The sequence below is a fragment of the Saccostrea echinata genome, unplaced genomic scaffold (genome assembly GCF_033153115.1).
Source record: "Saccostrea echinata isolate AGI-Se365-2 ecotype Australia unplaced genomic scaffold, CSIRO_AGI_Sech_v1 ptg000009l, whole genome shotgun sequence".
Lineage (NCBI taxonomy): Eukaryota > Metazoa > Mollusca > Bivalvia > Ostreida > Ostreidae > Saccostrea > Saccostrea echinata.
Window position 1 is genome coordinate 50,759,179 of NW_026889758.1, and position 18,986 is coordinate 50,778,164.

Here is an 18,986-nt window from a genome sequence, read left to right on the forward strand (position 1 = left end):
AAAGCGGTGAGTAACAGGCAACTTTTGTAGCACTTCATGATCCCTGTTTTGCATTAAAACTTGATCAGAGCAGCTAAAGGACTCCTTTGACCTCCTGACTTTCTGTGTTTTCAGGAGCGTCGATCCCACTGAGACGTACAGCAGCATTCTGGGGAGCAGGGATCGACTGCGACCGCACATCTAAGAGAGGGTAAGATGCATGTCTTAAATCTGTATTAACTGTGTTGATTTTTATTTCCTCAAATCACTTGATGAAGACTGTGACCTCTCTTAACGTCTTGTCCTTCTACTGTACAGATGCCGTGTGATGCAGCCCTCTATCCCCAGCGCTGTGAAGAGGAGACTGCCAACCCAAGGATGGTAAGTTACATTGTGCACGCCTCGCACTCTGTGGACTTTCTCCATTTCCACTCTCTTCATTAGTCTTAGCACACCTGTTTGACTATTCCTCATTTGGTGTTAACCTGTAGACATCTTTGTTAACAGGTACTGGGTTGGACTGGTCTGCTTGTGTGGAAGAAGAGCAGACCGTCACCTGCGGGCCGCAGTTCTGTGATGGACTGCAATCAATCCCTGACGTGCAGGTAAGACGCAGTGTGCACATCTTGCACTCTGTTCACTTTCATTACTGTGTGTTTAGGAGATTTTAACTTTGCTCTTTGCACTCGCTGAAATTTCGATAACTCTACGAAGTTGTTTTGATGTCTTGGTTTTGCATTGTAAGCCGCCGAAGAGGAGGTGCATGCTGACCCGGACGGATCCCAACCGCAGTCAAGTAGCTAGAAGAGGAGGTAAGATTCACACTCTACTTCTTGCAGCTTTTCATGATCTATTCCTTGCCAATTGCTGTTGACCGTATCAGCCTTTGACCTCTTGACTTCCAATTGACAGGATGCACAACAAGCAGCAGAGCCCAGCACAGCCCAGCGGAGCCCAGCCGAGCCCAGCAGAAGTTGCAGCAGCCAGGATCCTATTCCGCAACCAGGAAGCCTAATAGAGAAGCTTTTTGAATTTATTTCCTTCTGTCTCTTTTCTGTCTCCTAAGCACTTCCCCTAATCTAACATAACTAACCATCCCCCCTTCCCCTTATGCCCCCTTTATGCCCTTTCCTGATCTAACTGTCTTCATCTGCTAATGTCTTTTTCAACTGATTTTGTTGTAATGTCGTTGAATTTCTGTGTTTTGTTTCATTGTTTTGAATTTTGACTAATCTCTTCTCAGTTGTATATTTCCAGGGACTCGGACAAGGGACGACGCGAAAGGACCCAGCCGCCCAGCCAACAGATGAAGAGGACCCATTGCCCAGCTATGTCTAGCGGCCAACATTGGCCAAAGCGGTGAGTAACAGGCAACTTTTGTAGCACTTCATGATCCCTGTTTTGCATTAAAACTTGATCAGAGCAGCTAAAGGACTCCTTTGACCTCCTGACTTTCTGTGTTTTCAGGAGCGTCGATCCCACTGAGACGTACAGCAGCATTCTGGGGAGCAGGGATCGACTGCGACCGCACATCTAAGAGAGGGTAAGATGCATGTCTTAAATCTGTATTAACTGTGTTGATTTTTATTTCCTCAAATCACTTGATGAAGACTGTGACCTCTCTTAACGTCTTGTCCTTCTACTGTACAGATGCCGTGTGATGCAGCCCTCTATCCCCAGCGCTGTGAAGAGGAGACTGCCAACCCAAGGATGGTAAGTTACATTGTGCACGCCTCGCACTCTGTGGACTTTCTCCATTTCCACTCTCTTCATTAGTCTTAGCACACCTGTTTGACTATTCCTCATTTGGTGTTAACCTGTAGACATCTTTGTTAACAGGTACTGGGTTGGACTGGTCTGCTTGTGTGGAAGAAGAGCAGACCGTCACCTGCGGGCCGCAGTTCTGTGATGGACTGCAATCAATCCCTGACGTGCAGGTAAGACGCAGTGTGCACATCTTGCACTCTGTTCACTTTCATTACTGTGTGTTTAGGAGATTTTAACTTTGCTCTTTGCACTCGCTGAAATTTCGATAACTCTACGAAGTTGTTTTGATGTCTTGGTTTTGCATTGTTAGCCGAAGAGGAGGTGCATGCTGACCCGGACGGATCCCAACCGCAGTCAAGTAGCTAGAAGAGGAGGTAAGATTCACACTCTACTTCTTGCAGCTTTTCATGATCTATTCCTTGCCAATTGCTGTTGACCGTATCAGCCTTTGACCTCTTGACTTCCAATTGACAGGATGCACAACAAGCAGCAGAGCCCAGCACAGCCCAGCGGAGCCCAGCCGAGCCCAGCAGAAGTTGCAGCAGCCAGGATCCTATTCCGCAACCAGGAAGCCTAATAGAGAAGCTTTTTGAATTTATTTCCTTCTGTCTCTTTTCTGTCTCCTAAGCACTTCCCCTAATCTAACATAACTAACCATCCCCCCTTCCCCTTAAGCCCCCTTTATGCCCTTTCCTGATCTAACTGTCTTCATCTGCTAATGTCTTTTTCAACTGATTTTGTTGTAATGTCGTTGAATTTCTGTGTTTTGTTTCATTGTTTTGAATTTTGACTCATCTCTTCTCAGTTTTATATTTCCAGGGACTCGGACAAGGGACGACGCGAAAGGACCCAGCCGCCCAGCCAACAGATGAAGAGGACCCATTGCCCAGCTATGTCTAGCGGCCAACATTGGCCAAAGCGGTGAGTAACAGGCAACTTTTGTAGCACTTCATGATCCCTGTTTTGCATTAAAACTTGATCAGAGCAGCTAAAGGACTCCTTTGACCTCCTGACTTTCTGTGTTTTCAGGAGCGTCGATCCCACTGAGACGTACAGCAGCATTCTGGGGAGCAGGGATCGACTGCGACCGCACATCTAAGAGAGGGTAAGATGCATGTCTTAAATCTGTATTAACTGTGTTGATTTTTATTTCCTCAAATCACTTGATGAAGACTGTGACCTCTCTTAACGTCTTGTCCTTCTACTGTACAGATGCCGTGTGATGCAGCCCTCTATCCCCAGCGCTGTGAAGAGGAGACTGCCAACCCAAGGATGGTAAGTTACATTGTGCACGCCTCGCACTCTGTGGACTTTCTCCATTTCCACTCTCTTCATTAGTCTTAGCACACCTGTTTGACTATTCCTCATTTGGTGTTAACCTGTAGACATCTTTGTTAACAGGTACTGGGTTGGACTGGTCTGCTTGTGTGGAAGAAGAGCAGACCGTCACCTGCGGGCCGCAGTTCTGTGATGGACTGCAATCAATCCCTGACGTGCAGGTAAGACGCAGTGTGCACATCTTGCACTCTGTTCACTTTCATTACTGTGTGTTTAGGAGATTTTAACTTTGCTCTTTGCACTCGCTGAAATTTCGATAACTCTACGAAGTTGTTTTGATGTCTTGGTTTTGCATTGTTAGCCGAAGAGGAGGTGCATGCTGACCCGGACGGATCCCAACCGCAGTCAAGTAGCTAGAAGAGGAGGTAAGATTCACACTCTACTTCTTGCAGCTTTTCATGATCTATTCCTTGCCAATTGCTGTTGACCGTATCAGCCTTTGACCTCTTGACTTCCAATTGACAGGATGCACAACAAGCAGCAGAGCCCAGCACAGCCCAGCGGAGCCCAGCCGAGCCCAGCAGAAGTTGCAGCAGCCAGGATCCTATTCCGCAACCAGGAAGCCTAATAGAGAAGCTTTTTGAATTTATTTCCTTCTGTCTCTTTTCTGTCTCCTAAGCACTTCCCCTAATCTAACATAACTAACCATCCCCCCTTCCCCTTAAGCCCCCTTTATGCCCTTTCCTGATCTAACTGTCTTCATCTGCTAATGTCTTTTTCAACTGATTTTGTTGTAATGTCGTTGAATTTCTGTGTTTTGTTTCATTGTTTTGAATTTTGACTCATCTCTTCTCAGTTGTATATTTCCAGGGACTCGGACAAGGGACGACGCGAAAGGACCCAGCCGCCCAGCCAACAGATGAAGAGGACCCATTGCCCAGCTATGTCTAGCGGCCAACATTGGCCAAAGCGGTGAGTAACAGGCAACTTTTGTAGCACTTCATGATCCCTGTTTTGCATTAAAACTTGATCAGAGCAGCTAAAGGACTCCTTTGACCTCCTGACTTTCTGTGTTTTCAGGAGCGTCGATCCCACTGAGACGTACAGCAGCATTCTGGGGAGCAGGGATCGACTGCGACCGCACATCTAAGAGAGGGTAAGATGCATGTCTTAAATCTGTATTAACTGTGTTGATTTTTATTTCCTCAAATCACTTGATGAAGACTGTGACCTCTCTTAACGTCTTGCCTTTCTACTGTAGAGATGCCGTGTGATGCAGCCCTCTATCCCCAGCGCTGTGAAGAGGAGACTGCCAACCCAAGGATGGTAAGTTACATTGTGCACGCCTCGCACTCTGTGGACTTTCTCCATTTCCACTCTCTTCATTAGTCTTAGCACACCTGTTTGACTATTCCTCATTTGGTGTTAACCTGTAGACATCTTTGTTAACAGGTACTGGGTTGGACTGGTCTGCTTGTGTGGAAGAAGAGCAGACCGTCACCTGCGGGCCGCAGTTCTGTGATGGACTGCAATCAATCCCTGACGTGCAGGTAAGACGCAGTGTGCACATCTTGCACTCTGTTCACTTTCATTACTGTGTGTTTAGGAGATTTTAACTTTGCTCTTTGCACTCGCTGAAATTTCGATAACTCTACGAAGTTGTTTTGATGTCTTGGTTTTGCATTGTAAGCCGCCGAAGAGGAGGTTCATGCTGTCCCGGACGGATCCCAACCGCAGTCAAGTAGAGAAGAGGAGGTAAGATTCACACTCTACTTCTTGCAGCTTTTCATGATCTTTTCCTTGCCAATTGCTGTTGACCGTATCAGTCTTTGACCTCTTGACTTCCAATTGACAGGATGCACAACAAGCAGCAGAGCCCAGCACAGCCCAGCCGAGCCCAGCCGAGCCCAGCAGAAGTTGCAGCAGCCAGGATCCTATTCCGCAACCAGGAAGCCTAATAGAGAAGCTTTTTGAATTTATTTCCTTCTGTCTCTTTTCTGTCTCCTAAGCACTTCCCCTAATCTAACATAACTAACCATCCCCCCTTCCCCTTAAGCCCCCTTTATGCCCTTTCCTGATCTAACTGTCTTCATCTGCTAATGTCTTTTTCAACTGATTTTGTTGTAATGTCGTTGAATTTCTGTGTTTTGTTTCATTGTTTTGAATTTTGACTAATCTCTTCTCAGTTGTATATTTCCAGGGACTCGGACAAGGGACGACGCGAAAGGACCCAGCCGCCCAGCCAACAGATGAAGAGGACCCATTGCCCAGCTATGTCTAGCGGCCAACATTGGCCAAAGCGGTGAGTAACAGGCAACTTTTGTAGCACTTCATGATCCCTGTTTTGCATTAAAACTTGATCAGAGCAGCTAAAGGACTCCTTTGACCTCCTGACTTTCTGTGTTTTCAGGAGCGTCGATCCCACTGAGACGTACAGCAGCATTCTGGGGAGCAGGGATCGACTGCGACCGCACATCTAAGAGAGGGTAAGATGCATGTCTTAAATCTGTATTAACTGTGTTGATTTTTATTTCCTCAAATCACTTGATGAAGACTGTGACCTCTCTTAACGTCTTGTCCTTCTACTGTACAGATGCCGTGTGATGCAGCCCTCTATCCCCAGCGCTGTGAAGAGGAGACTGCCAACCCAAGGGTGGTAAGTTACATTGTGCACGCCTCGCACTCTGTGGACTTTCTCCATTTCCACTCTCTTCATTAGTCTTAGCACACCTGTTTGACTATTCCTCATTTGGTGTTAACCTGTAGACATCTTTGTTAACAGGTACTGGGTTGGACTGGTCTGCTTGTGTGGAAGAAGAGCAGACCGTCACCTGCGGGCCGCAGTTCTGTGATGGACTGCAATCAATCCCTGACGTGCAGGTAAGACGCAGTGTGCACATCTTGCACTCTGTTCACTTTCATTACTGTGTGTTTAGGAGATTTTAACTTTGCTCTTTGCACTCGCTGAAATTTCGATAACTCTACGAAGTTGTTTTGATGTCTTGGTTTTGCATTGTTAGCCGAAGAGGAGGTGCATGCTGACCCGGACGGATCCCAACCGCAGTCAAGTAGCTAGAAGAGGAGGTAAGATTCACACTCTACTTCTTGCAGCTTTTCATGATCTATTCCTTGCCAATTGCTGTTGACCGTATCAGCCTTTGACCTCTTGACTTCCAATTGACAGGATGCACAACAAGCAGCAGAGCCCAGCACAGCCCAGCGGAGCCCAGCCGAGCCCAGCAGAAGTTGCAGCAGCCAGGATCCTATTCCGCAACCAGGAAGCCTAATAGAGAAGCTTTTTGAATTTATTTCCTTCTGTCTCTTTTCTGTCTCCTAAGCACTTCCCCTAATCTAACATAACTAACCATCCCCCCTTCCCCTTAAGCCCCCTTTATGCCCTTTCCTGATCTAACTGTCTTCATCTGCTAATGTCTTTTTCAACTGATTTTGTTGTAATGTCGTTGAATTTCTGTGTTTTGTTTCATTGTTTTGAATTTTGACTCATCTCTTCTCAGTTTTATATTTCCAGGGACTCGGACAAGGGACGACGCAAAAGGACCCAGCCGCCCAGCCAACAGATGAAGAGGACCCATTGCCCAGCTATGTCTAGCGGCCAACATTGGCCAAAGCGGTGAGTAACAGGCAACTTTTGTAGCACTTCATGATCCCTGTTTTGCATTAAAACTTGATCAGAGCAGCTAAAGGACTCCTTTGACCTCCTGACTTTCTGTGTTTTCAGGAGCGTCGATCCCACTGAGACGTACAGCAGCATTCTGGGGAGCAGGGATCGACTGCGACCGCACATCTAAGAGAGGGTAAGATGCATGTCTTAAATCTGTATTAACTGTGTTGATTTTTATCTCCTCAAATCACTTGATGAAGACTGTGACCTCTCTTAACGTCTTGTCCTTCTACTGTACAGATGCCGTGTGATGCAGCCCTCTATCCCCAGCGCTGTGAAGAGGAGACTGCCAACCCAAGGATGGTAAGTTACATTGTGCACGCCTCGCACTCTGTGGACTTTCTCCATTTCCACTCTCTTCATTAGTCTTAGCACACCTGTTTGACTATTCCTCATTTGGTGTTAACCTGTAGACATCTTTGTTAACAGGTACTGGGTTGGACTGGTCTGCTTGTGTGGAAGAAGAGCAGACCGTCACCTGCGGGCCGCAGTTCTGTGATGGACTGCAATCAATCCCTGACGTGCAGGTAAGACGCAGTGTGCACATCTTGCACTCTGTTCACTTTCATTACTGTGTGTTTAGGAGATTTTAACTTTGCTCTTTGCACTCGCTGAAATTTCGATAACTCTACGAAGTTGTTTTGATGTCTTGGTTTTGCATTGTAAGCCGCCGAAGAGGAGGTTCATGCTGACCCGGACGGATCCCAACCGCAGTCAAGTAGAGAAGAGGAGGTAAGATTCACACTCTACTTCTTGCAGCTTTTCATGATCTATTCCTTGCCAATTGCTGTTGACCGTATCAGCCTTTGACCTCTTGACTTCCAATTGACAGGATGCACAACAAGCAGCAGAGCCCAGCACAGCCCAGCGGAGCCCAGCCGAGCCCAGCAGAAGTTGCAGCAGCCAGGATCCTATTCCGCAACCAGGAAGCCTAATAGAGAAGCTTTTTGAATTTATTTCCTTCTGTCTCTTTTCTGTCTCCTAAGCACTTCCCCTAATCTAACATAACTAACCATCCCCCCTTCCCCTTAAGCCCCCTTTATGCCCTTTCCTGATCTAACTGTCTTCATCTGCTAATGTCTTTTTCAACTGATTTTGTTGTAATGTCGTTGAATTTCTGTGTTTTGTTTCATTGTTTTGAATTTTGACTAATCTCTTCTCAGTTGTATATTTCCAGGGACTCAGACAAGGGACGACGCGAAAGGACCCAGCCGCCCAGCCAACAGATGAAGAGGACCCATTGCCCAGCTATGTCTAGCGGCCAACATTGGCCAAAGCGGTGAGTAACAGGCAACTTTTGTAGCACTTCATGATCCCTGCTTTGCATTAAAACTTGATCAGAGCAGCTAAAGGACTCCTTTGACCTCCTGACTTTCTGTGTTTTCAGGAGCGTCGATCCCACTGAGACGTACAGCAGCATTCTGGGGAGCAGGGATCGACTGCGACCGCACATCTAAGAGAGGGTAAGATGCATGTCTTAAATCTGTATTAACTGTGTTGATTTTTATTTCCTCAAATCACTTGATGAAGACTGTGACCTCTCTTAACGTCTTGTCCTTCTACTGTACAGATGCCGTGTGATGCAGCCCTCTATTCCCAGCGCTGTGAAGAGGAGACTGCCAACCCAAGGATGGTAAGTTACATTGTGCACGCCTCGCACTCTGTGGACTTTCTCCATTTCCACTCTCTTCATTAGTCTTAGCACACCTGTTTGACTATTCCTCATTTGGTGTTAACCTGTAGACATCTTTGTTAACAGGTACTGGGTTGGACTGGTCTGCTTGTGTGGAAGAAGAGCAGACCGTCACCTGCGGGCCGCAGTTCTGTGATGGACTGCAATCAATCCCTGACGTGCAGGTAAGACGCAGTGTGCACATCTTGCACTCTGTTCACTTTCATTACTGTGTGTTTAGGAGATTTTAACTTTGCTCTTTGCACTCGCTGAAATTTCGATAACTCTACGAAGTTGTTTTGATGTCTTGGTTTTGCATTGTAAGCCGCCGAAGAGGAGGTTCATGCTGTCCCGGACGGATCCCAACCGCAGTCAAGTAGAGAAGAGGAGGTAAGATTCACACTCTACTTCTTGCAGCTTTTCATGATCTTTTCCTTGCCAATTGCTGTTGACCGTATCAGCCTTTGACCTCTTGACTTCCAATTGACAGGATGCACAACAAGCAGCAGAGCCCAGCACAGCCCAGCCGAGCCCAGCCGAGCCCAGCAGAAGTTGCAGCAGCCAGGATCCTATTCCGCAACCAGGAAGCCTAATAGAGAAGCTTTTTGAATTTATTTCCTTCTGTCTCTTTTCTGTCTCCTAAGCACTTCCCCTAATCTAACATAACTAACCATCCCCCCTTCCCCTTAAGCCCCCTTTATGCCCTTTCCTGATCTAACTGTCTTCATCTGCTAATGTCTTTTTCAACTGATTTTGTTGTAATGTCGTTGAATTTCTGTGTTTTGTTTCATTGTTTTGAATTTTGACTAATCTCTTCTCAGTTGTATATTTCCAGGGACTCGGACAAGGGACGACGCGAAAGGACCCAGCCGCCCAGCCAACAGATGAAGAGGACCCATTGCCCAGCTATGTCTAGCGGCCAACATTGGCCAAAGCGGTGAGTAACAGGCAACTTTTGTAGCACTTCATGATCCCTGTTTTGCATTAAAACTTGATCAGAGCAGCTAAAGGACTCCTTTGACCTCCTGACTTTCTGTGTTTTCAGGAGCGTCGATCCCACTGAGACGTACAGCAGCATTCTGGGGAGCAGGGATCGACTGCGACCGCACATCTAAGAGAGGGTAAGATGCATGTCTTAAATCTGTATTAACTGTGTTGATTTTTATTTCCTCAAATCACTTGATGAAGACTGTGACCTCTCTTAACGTCTTGTCCTTCTACTGTACAGATGCCGTGTGATGCAGCCCTCTATCCCCAGCGCTGTGAAGAGGAGACTGCCAACCCAAGGGTGGTAAGTTACATTGTGCACGCCTCGCACTCTGTGGACTTTCTCCATTTCCACTCTCTTCATTAGTCTTAGCACACCTGTTTGACTATTCCTCATTTGGTGTTAACCTGTAGACATCTTTGTTAACAGGTACTGGGTTGGACTGGTCTGCTTGTGTGGAAGAAGAGCAGACCGTCACCTGCGGGCCGCAGTTCTGTGATGGACTGCAATCAATCCCTGACGTGCAGGTAAGACGCAGTGTGCACATCTTGCACTCTGTTCACTTTCATTACTGTGTGTTTAGGAGATTTTAACTTTGCTCTTTGCACTCGCTGAAATTTCGATAACTCTACGAAGTTGTTTTGATGTCTTGGTTTTGCATTGTAAGCCGCCGAAGAGGAGGTTCATGCTGACCCGGACGGATCCCAACCGCAGTCAAGTAGAGAAGAGGAGGTAAGATTCACACTCTACTTCTTGCAGCTTTTCATGATCTTTTCCTTGCCAATTGCTGTTGACCGTATCAGCCTTTGACCTCTTGACTTCCAATTGACAGGATGCACAACAAGCAGCAGAGCCCAGCACAGCCCAGCGGAGCCCAGCCGAGCCCAGCCGAGCCCAGCCGAGCCCAGCAGAAGTTGCAGCAGCCAGGATCCTATTCCGCAACCAGGAAGCCTAATAGAGAAGCTTTTTGAATTTATTTCCTTCGTTCTCTTTTCTGTCTCCTAAGCACTTCCCCTAATCTAACATAACTAACCATCCCCCCTTCCCCTTAAGCCCCCTTTATGCCCTTTCCTGATCTAACTGTCTTCATCTGCTAATGTCTTTTTCAACTGATTTTGTTGTAATGTCGTTGAATTTCTGTGTTTTGTTTCATTGTTTTGAATTTTGACTAATCTCTTCTCAGTTGTATATTTCCAGGGACTCGGACAAGGGACGACGCGAAAGGACCCAGCCGCCCAGCCAACAGATGAAGAGGACCCATTGCCCAGCTATGTCTAGCGGCCAACATTGGCCAAAGCGGTGAGTAACAGGCAACTTTTGTAGCACTTCATGATCCCTGTTTTGCATTAAAACTTGATCAGAGCAGCTAAAGGACTCCTTTGACCTCCTGACTTTCTGTGTTTTCAGGAGCGTCGATCCCACTGAGACGTACAGCAGCATTCTGGGGAGCAGGGATCGACTGCGACCGCACATCTAAGAGAGGGTAAGATGCATGTCTTAAATCTGTATTAACTGTGTTGATTTTTATTTCCTCAAATCACTTGATGAAGACTGTGACCTCTCTTAGCTTCTTGTCCTTCTACTGTAGAGATGCCGTGTGATGCAGCCCTCTATCCCAAGCGCTGTGAAGAGGAGACTGCCAACCCAAGGATGGTAAGTTACATTGTGCACGCCTCGCACTCTGTGGACTTTCTCCATTTCCACTCTCTTCATTAGTCTTAGCACACCTGTTTGACTATTCCTCATTTGGTGTTAACCTGTAGACATCTTTGTTAACAGGTACTGGGTTGGACTGGTCTGCTTGTGTGGAAGAAGAGCAGACCGTCACCTGCGGGCCGCAGTTCTGTGATGGACTGCAATCAATCCCTGACGTGCAGGTAAGACGCAGTGTGCACATCTTGCACTCTGTTCACTTTCATTACTGTGTGTTTAGGAGATTTTAACTTTGCTCTTTGCACTCGCTGAAATTTCGATAACTCTACGAAGTTGTTTTGATGTCTTGGTTTTGCATTGTAAGCCGCCGAAGAGGAGGTTCATGCTGACCCGGACGGATCCCAACCGCAGTCAAGTAGAGAAGAGGAGGTAAGATTCACACTCTACTTCTTGCAGCTTTTCATGATCTTTTCCTTGCCAGTTGCTGTTGACCGTATCAGCCTTTGACCTCTTGACTTCCAATTGACAGGATGCACAACAAGCAGCAGAGCCCAGCACAGCCCAGCCGAGCCCAGCAGAAGTTGCAGCAGCCAGGATCCTATTCCGCAACCAGGAAGCCTAATAGAGAAGCTTTTTGAATTTATTTCCTTCTGTCTCTTTTCTGTCTCCTAAGCACTTCCCCTAATCTAACATAACTAACCATCCCCCCTTCCCCTTAAGCCCCCTTTATGCCCTTTCCTGATCTAACTGTCTTCATCTGCTAATGTCTTTTTCAACTGATTTTGTTGTAATGTCGTTGAATTTCTGTGTTTTGTTTCATTGTTTTGAATTTTGACTAATCTCTTCTCAGTTGTATATTTCCAGGGACTCGGACAAGGGACGACGCGAAAGGACCCAGCCGCCCAGCCAACAGATGAAGAGGACCCATTGCCCAGCTATGTCTAGCGGCCAACATTGGCCAAAGCGGTGAGTAACAGGCAACTTTTGTAGCACTTCATGATCCCTGTTTTGCATTAAAACTTGATCAGAGCAGCTAAAGGACTCCTTTGACCTCCTGACTTTCTGTGTTTTCAGGAGCGTCGATCCCACTGAGACGTACAGCAGCATGCTGGGGAGCAGGGATCGACTGCGACCGCACATCTAAGAGAGGGTAAGATGCATGTCTTAAATCTGTATTAACTGTGTTGATTTTTATTTCCTCAAATCACTTGATGAAGACTGTGACCTCTCTTAACGTCTTGCCTTTCTACTGTAGAGATGCCGTGTGATGCAGCCCTCTATCCCCAGCGCTGTGAAGAGGAGACTGCCAACCCAAGGATGGTAAGTTACATTGTGCACGCCTCGCACTCTGTGGACTTTCTCCATTTCTACTCTCTTCATTAGTCTTAGCACACCTGTTTGACTATTCCTCATTTGGTGTTAACCTGTAGACATCTTTGTTAACAGGTACTGGGTTGGACTGGTCTGCTTGTGTGGAAGAAGAGCAGACCGTCACCTGCGGGCCGCAGTTCTGTGATGGACTGCAATCAATCCCTGACGTGCAGGTAAGACGCAGTGTGCACATCTTGCACTCTGTTCACTTTCATTACTGTGTGTTTAGGAGATTTTAACTTTGCTCTTTGCACTCGCTGAAATTTCGATAACTCTACGAAGTTGTTTTGATGTCTTGGTTTTGCATTGTAAGCCGCCGAAGAGGAGGTTCATGCTGTCCCGGACGGATCCCAACCGCAGTCAAGTAGAGAAGAGGAGGTAAGATTCACACTCTACTTCTTGCAGCTTTTCATGATCTTTTCCTTGCCAATTGCTGTTGACCGTATCAGCCTTTGACCTCTTGACTTCCAATTGACAGGATGCACAACAAGCAGCAGAGCCCAGCACAGCCCAGCCGAGCCCAGCCGAGCCCAGCAGAAGTTGCAGCAGCCAGGATCCTATTCCGCAACCAGGAAGCCTAATAGAGAAGCTTTTTGAATTTATTTCCTTCTGTCTCTTTTCTGTCTCCTAAGCACTTCCCCTAATCTAACATAACTAACCATCCCCCCTTCCCCTTAAGCCCCCTTTATGCCCTTTCCTGATCTAACTGTCTTCATCTGCTAATGTCTTTTTCAACTGATTTTGTTGTAATGTCGTTGAATTTCTGTGTTTTGTTTCATTGTTTTGAATTTTGACTCATCTCTTCTCAGTTGTATATTTCCAGGGACTCGGACAAGGGACGACGCGAAAGGACCCAGCCGCCCAGCCAACAGATGAAGAGGACCCATTGCCCAGCTATGTCTAGCGGCCAACATTGGCCAAAGCGGTGAGTAACAGGCAACTTTTGTAGCACTTCATGATCCCTGTTTTGCATTAAAACTTGATCAGAGCAGCTAAAGGACTCCTTTGACCTCCTGACTTTCTGTGTTTTCAGGAGCGTCGATCCCACTGAGACGTACAGCAGCATTCTGGGGAGCAGGGATCGACTGCGACCGCACATCTAAGAGAGGGTAAGATGCATGTCTTAAATCTGTATTAACTGTGTTGATTTTTATTTCCTCAAATCACTTGATGAAGACTGTGACCTCTCTTAACGTCTTGTCCTTCTACTGTACAGATGCCGTGTGATGCAGCCCTCTATCCCCAGCGCTGTGAAGAGGAGACTGCCAACCCAAGGATGGTAAGTTACATTGTGCACGCCTCGCACTCTGTGGACTTTCTCCATTTCCACTCTCTTCATTAGTCTTAGCACACCTGTTTGACTATTCCTCATTTGGTGTTAACCTGTAGACATCTTTGTTAACAGGTACTGGGTTGGACTGGTCTGCTTGTGTGGAAGAAGAGCAGACCGTCACCTGCGGGCCGCAGTTCTGTGATGGACTGCAATCAATCCCTGACGTGCAGGTAAGACGCAGTGTGCACATCTTGCACTCTGTTCACTTTCATTACTGTGTGTTTAGGAGATTTTAACTTTGCTCTTTGCACTCGCTGAAATTTCGATAACTCTACGAAGTTGTTTTGATGTCTTGGTTTTGCATTGTAAGCCGCCGAAGAGGAGGTTCATGCTGACCCGGACGGATCCCAACCGCAGTCAAGTAGAGAAGAGGAGGTAAGATTCACACTCTACTTCTTGCAGCTTTTCATGATCTTTTCCTTGCCAGTTGCTGTTGACCGTATCAGCCTTTGACCTCTTGACTTCCAATTGACAGGATGCACAACAAGCAGCAGAGCCCAGCACAGCCCAGCGGAGCCCAGCCGAGCCCAGCAGAAGTTGCAGCAGCCAGGATCCTATTCCGCAACCAGGAAGCCTAATAGAGAAGCTTTTTGAATTTATTTCCTTCTGTCTCTTTTCTGTCTCCTAAGCACTTCCCCTAATCTAACATAACTAACCATCCCCCCTTCCCCTTAAGCCCCCTTTATGCCCTTTCCTGATCTAACTGTCTTCATCTGCTAATGTCTTTTTCAACTGATTTTGTTGTAATGTCGTTGAATTTCTGTGTTTTGTTTCATTGTTTTGAATTTTGACTCATCTCTTCTCAGTTGTATATTTCCAGGGACTCAGACAAGGGACGACGCGAAAGGACCCAGCCGCCCAGCCAACAGATGAAGAGGACCCATTGCCCAGCTATGTCTAGCGGCCAACATTGGCCAAAGCGGTGAGTAACAGGCAACTTTTGTAGCACTTCATGATCCCTGCTTTGCATTAAAACTTGATCAGAGCAGCTAAAGGACTCCTTTGACCTCCTGACTTTCTGTGTTTTCAGGAGCGTCGATCCCACTGAGACGTACAGCAGCATTCTGGGGAGCAGGGATCGACTGCGACCGCACATCTAAGAGAGGGTAAGATGCCTGTCTTAAATCTGTATTAACTGTGTTGATTTTTATCTCCTCAAATCACTTGATGAAGACTGTGACCTCTCTTAACGTCTTGTCCTTCTACTGTACAGATGCCGTGTGATGCAGCCCTCTATCCCCAGCGCTGTGAAGAGGAGACTGCCAACCCAAGGATGGTAAGTTACATTGTGCACGCCTCGCACTCTGTGGACTTTCTCCATTTCCACTCTCTTCATTAGTCTTAGCACACCTGTTTGACTACTCCTCATTTGGTGTTAACCTGTAGACATCTTTGTTAACAGGTACTGGGTTGGACTGGTCTGCTTGTGTGGAAGAAGAGCAGACCGTCACCTGCGGGCCGCAGTTCTGTGATGGACTGCAATCAATCCCTGACGTGCAGGTAAGACGCAGTGTGCACATCTTGCACTCTGTTCACTTTCATTACTGTGTGTTTAGGAGATTTTAACTTTGCTCTTTGCACTCGCTGAAATTTCGATAACTCTACGAAGTTGTTTTGATGTCTTGGTTTTGCATTGTAAGCCGCCGAAGAGGAGGTTCATGCTGACCCGGACGGATCCCAACCGCAGTCAAGTAGAGAAGAGGAGGTAAGATTCACACTCTACTTCTTGCAGCTTTTCATGATCTATTCCTTGCCAATTGCTGTTGACCGTATCAGCCTTTGACCTCTTGACTTCCAATTGACAGGATGCACAACAAGCAGCAGAGCCCAGCACAGCCCAGCGGAGCCCAGCCGAGCCCAGCCGAGCCCAGCAGAAGTTGCAGCAGCCAGGATCCTATTCCGCAACCAGGAAGCCTAATAGAGAAGCTTTTTGAATTTATTTCCTTCGTTCTCTTTTCTGTCTCCTAAGCACTTCCCCTAATCTAACATAACTAACCATCCCCCCTTCCCCTTAAGCCCCCTTTATGCCCTTTCCTGATCTAACTGTCTTCATCTGCTAATGTCTTTTTCAACTGATTTTGTTGTAATGTCGTTGAATTTCTGTGTTTTGTTTCATTGTTTTGAATTTTGACTAATCTCTTCTCAGTTGTATATTTCCAGGGACTCGGACAAGGGACGACGCGAAAGGACCCAGCCGCCCAGCCAACAGATGAAGAGGACCCATTGCCCAGCTATGTCTAGCGGCCAACATTGGCCAAAGCGGTGAGTAACAGGCAACTTTTGTAGCACTTCATGATCCCTGTTTTGCATTAAAACTTGATCAGAGCAGCTAAAGGACTCCTTTGACCTCCTGACTTTCTGTGTTTTCAGGAGCGTCGATCCCACTGAGACGTACAGCAGCATTCTGGGGAGCAGGGATCGACTGCGACCGCACATCTAAGAGAGGGTAAGATGCATGTCTTAAATCTGTATTAACTGTGTTGATTTTTATTTCCTCAAATCACTTGATGAAGACTGTGACCTCTCTTAACGTCTTGTCCTTCTACTGTACAGATGCCGTGTGATGCAGCCCTCTATCCCCAGCGCTGTGAAGAGGAGACTGCCAACCCAAGGGTGGTAAGTTACATTGTGCACGCCTCGCACTCTGTGGACTTTCTCCATTTCTACTCTTTTCATTAGTCTTAGCACACCTGTTTGACTACTCCTCATTTGGTGTTAATCTGTAGACATCTTTGTTAACAGGTACTGGGTTGGACTGGTCTGCTTGTGTGGAAGAAGAGCAGACCGTCACCTGCGGGCCGCAGTTCTGTGATGGACTGCAATCAATCCCTGACGTGCAGGTAAGACGCAGTGTGCACATCTTGCACTCTGTTCACTTTCATTACTGTGTGTTTAGGAGATTTTAACTTTGCTCTTTGCACTCGCTGAAATTTCGATAACTCTACGAAGTTGTTTTGATGTCTTGGTTTTGCATTGTAAGCCGCCGAAGAGGAGGTTCATGCTGACCCGGACGGATCCCAACCGCAGTCAAGTAGAGAAGAGGAGGTAAGATTCACACTCTACTTCTTGCAGCTTTTCATGATCTTTTCCTTGCCAATTGCTGTTGACCGTATCAGCCTTTGACCTCTTGACTTCCAATTGACAGGATGCACAACAAGCAGCAGAGCCCAGCACAGCCCACCGGAGCCCAGCCGAGCCCAAGATAGGATAGTTATTCAAGTCACCCTTTTCTCATTCATTGATATAAAATAAAAGTATTGAAGAGGCATATCCTTCATCATGTATGAGAAAGAGAGAGAAAGACGAAATTATATATCCACAAAGCCAAATCTCTGAAGTACAAACAAATATAATTCACAATGTTATTTTTTAAACTGTTTATTTTTTTCAATGTTATTATTATTATTGTGTTATCAAATAAATAATTTTATTATTATTATTTTTTATTTGAAATGGGTGTCTGAGTTGTAAAGGGGTATGGGGTCGCTCACTCAGACACGTGGGTTTTCTCCGGGTACTCCGGCTTCCTCCCACACTGACCCCCTTCTTTTTCTCTACGCCAATGAGATAAATATGTTATTTTATATGTCTTTTATTATCTATCATTATTTTGCTATAATGTTATTTTATTTTATCGTCAATTATTATCATATTATAAAATTGATTAGACTGAGTAGCTGAACTCTAGCTGTTCAGTAGTTTTAGTCAATAACCTGGGGCATTACTGTTTGGAACTTCAGGTTCCCTGGGTGCTACAGTTACCAGGCTGGCCTGGGGAGGAGAGGTTGAAATCACGGGCTGCTTTTTCTTTCAAAAACCTCTCTTTTTGTCTTGCCCAACATCAAACAAATTGTATATGAATGTTACAGAATGAGTAATTGTTAAATATTCTATTATTTTTTCTCGAATGTACAAATTCAGTTACCTATTATATTAAAATTAAGGGCAGAAAGTGATTATGAACTTATTGTCTAATTTAATACATATGCAGTATGTATTATTGAGGTGACTATATTTTGTAAATTTTGAGTTAGAGTAACTTGTACTAATTCAGTTATCTATTGTTATATTAGTATGGTTGACAGTGACTAGGAATTGTTTGTGTATAACTGAGGGTATATGCATTTAATACTGAAGTGACATTAAAATATAGAGTGTCAGGAAATGTAAATTGTGATTATAGTCTGCAGTAGTACAGATTCACATAAGCTATAATTGTAAAGATTGTTTACTAGACTTAGAACTTATTGTGTTATTAAATGTATATCAGCATTTATTATGTATGTGATTAGCTATGCAGTGAAAGTAGACGTAAATGACTATTGTAATATTAAATGTTAAATTGTTGCAGTGAATGATGAATTGTGACTAGTTATAATAGTAATAGTGCGTGTGCACGTTAAAGTGTGACAGCGAATAATAGTTGTCCTAACGACATGTAAACAAATTGTGTGTACCGAAACGGAAGTCTCGTTTATGTATTAGTAGCATTTGTATACTGGGTAACAGCCAATGAAATTAGATTTTGGAAATGACGTGTTTGAATAGTTTTCTTGTAGTGTTAGAGTTCAGTTTCTAGCGCACGCTCTGCCCGAGCAAGTCTAATTTTAGCATTTTGAATTTTTTTTCTTTTTAAAATTTACATAATTATACATAGGTTTGTAAGAATGAGTCCGCCATTCATTTTGTTTACCTCGCAATTGCTGCGGACTTACAGGTTTCCATAGTTTTTTATACACAAAATTGTGAATTTTAAGCTATGGTTTTTCCTGGGCGGCGAGGGAAGCATAGTTGGGTTTACATTTTACTATAATAGTACTGCTCTGTTTGCTGTGAGAAATATATCCTAGCGTCCTCTTACAATGCGCTACAATGCATATACTGTTGTTGTTTTGTGATTAGTGAGGTGCAGTGTGGACTTATAATTTCTCGCGTTACGATACTATAGCGAGAAATGAATTTTGACTAGTTATGTGGTGATAGTACATACACATGTTAAATTGTGACAGTGAATAATGAATTGTCACTAGTTTTGCAGTAACAGTACATGTACACGTTAAATTGTGACAGTGAATGATGAATTGTGAATAGTGTTATGTCAAATTGTCTGATCTTATTGGCCAAAGTTTTGTGCAAAAAAAAAACCAAAAACCAAAAAAAAAAAAAAAAAAAGAAAACAAAAATAAACTTACAAAAGAACAAAAAGAAAACAAAAAGAATTTGAAAAGAAAAGAAAGATAGTAAAATAAAAAGCACAAAACTT

General features: G+C 45.2%; 10 long non-coding RNA genes across 10 annotated transcripts in view; 9 read left to right on the forward strand and 1 right to left on the reverse strand.

The window, feature by feature from the left end:
• The window catches only part of LOC133183057 (uncharacterized), a 275,276-nt gene that overhangs the window by 206,508 nt on the left and 49,782 nt on the right, over positions 1 to 18,986 (reverse strand). The gene's annotated exons all lie outside the window — the stretch shown is intronic.
• On the forward strand, positions 3,887 to 4,533 carry LOC133183909 (uncharacterized). The gene is made up of 4 exons (XR_009720766.1): positions 3,887 to 3,996; positions 4,105 to 4,180; positions 4,286 to 4,350; positions 4,477 to 4,533. It is a non-coding gene; the product is annotated as an uncharacterized LOC133183909 (long non-coding RNA).
• On the forward strand, positions 6,945 to 7,877 carry LOC133183910 (uncharacterized). Its single transcript, XR_009720767.1, has 4 exons — positions 6,945 to 7,009; positions 7,136 to 7,233; positions 7,374 to 7,438; positions 7,539 to 7,877. It is a non-coding gene; the product is annotated as an uncharacterized LOC133183910 (long non-coding RNA).
• On the forward strand, positions 9,819 to 10,271 carry LOC133183911 (uncharacterized). Its single transcript, XR_009720768.1, has 3 exons — positions 9,819 to 9,893; positions 10,034 to 10,098; positions 10,199 to 10,271. It is a non-coding gene; the product is annotated as an uncharacterized LOC133183911 (long non-coding RNA).
• On the forward strand, positions 10,359 to 10,989 carry LOC133183912 (uncharacterized). Its single transcript, XR_009720769.1, has 3 exons — positions 10,359 to 10,665; positions 10,774 to 10,849; positions 10,955 to 10,989. It is a non-coding gene; the product is annotated as an uncharacterized LOC133183912 (long non-coding RNA).
• Positions 11,169 to 12,126, forward strand: LOC133183913 (uncharacterized). Its single transcript, XR_009720770.1, has 4 exons — positions 11,169 to 11,243; positions 11,384 to 11,448; positions 11,549 to 11,985; positions 12,094 to 12,126. It is a non-coding gene; the product is annotated as an uncharacterized LOC133183913 (long non-coding RNA).
• Positions 12,128 to 12,522, forward strand: LOC133183914 (uncharacterized). The gene is made up of 3 exons (XR_009720771.1): positions 12,128 to 12,169; positions 12,275 to 12,339; positions 12,466 to 12,522. It is a non-coding gene; the product is annotated as an uncharacterized LOC133183914 (long non-coding RNA).
• Positions 13,605 to 14,480, forward strand: LOC133183915 (uncharacterized). Its single transcript, XR_009720772.1, has 4 exons — positions 13,605 to 13,669; positions 13,796 to 13,893; positions 14,034 to 14,098; positions 14,199 to 14,480. It is a non-coding gene; the product is annotated as an uncharacterized LOC133183915 (long non-coding RNA).
• LOC133183916 (uncharacterized) lies at positions 14,935 to 15,584 on the forward strand. Its single transcript, XR_009720773.1, has 4 exons — positions 14,935 to 14,999; positions 15,126 to 15,223; positions 15,364 to 15,428; positions 15,529 to 15,584. It is a non-coding gene; the product is annotated as an uncharacterized LOC133183916 (long non-coding RNA).
• Positions 16,489 to 17,664, forward strand: LOC133183917 (uncharacterized). The gene is made up of 3 exons (XR_009720774.1): positions 16,489 to 16,563; positions 16,704 to 16,768; positions 16,869 to 17,664. It is a non-coding gene; the product is annotated as an uncharacterized LOC133183917 (long non-coding RNA).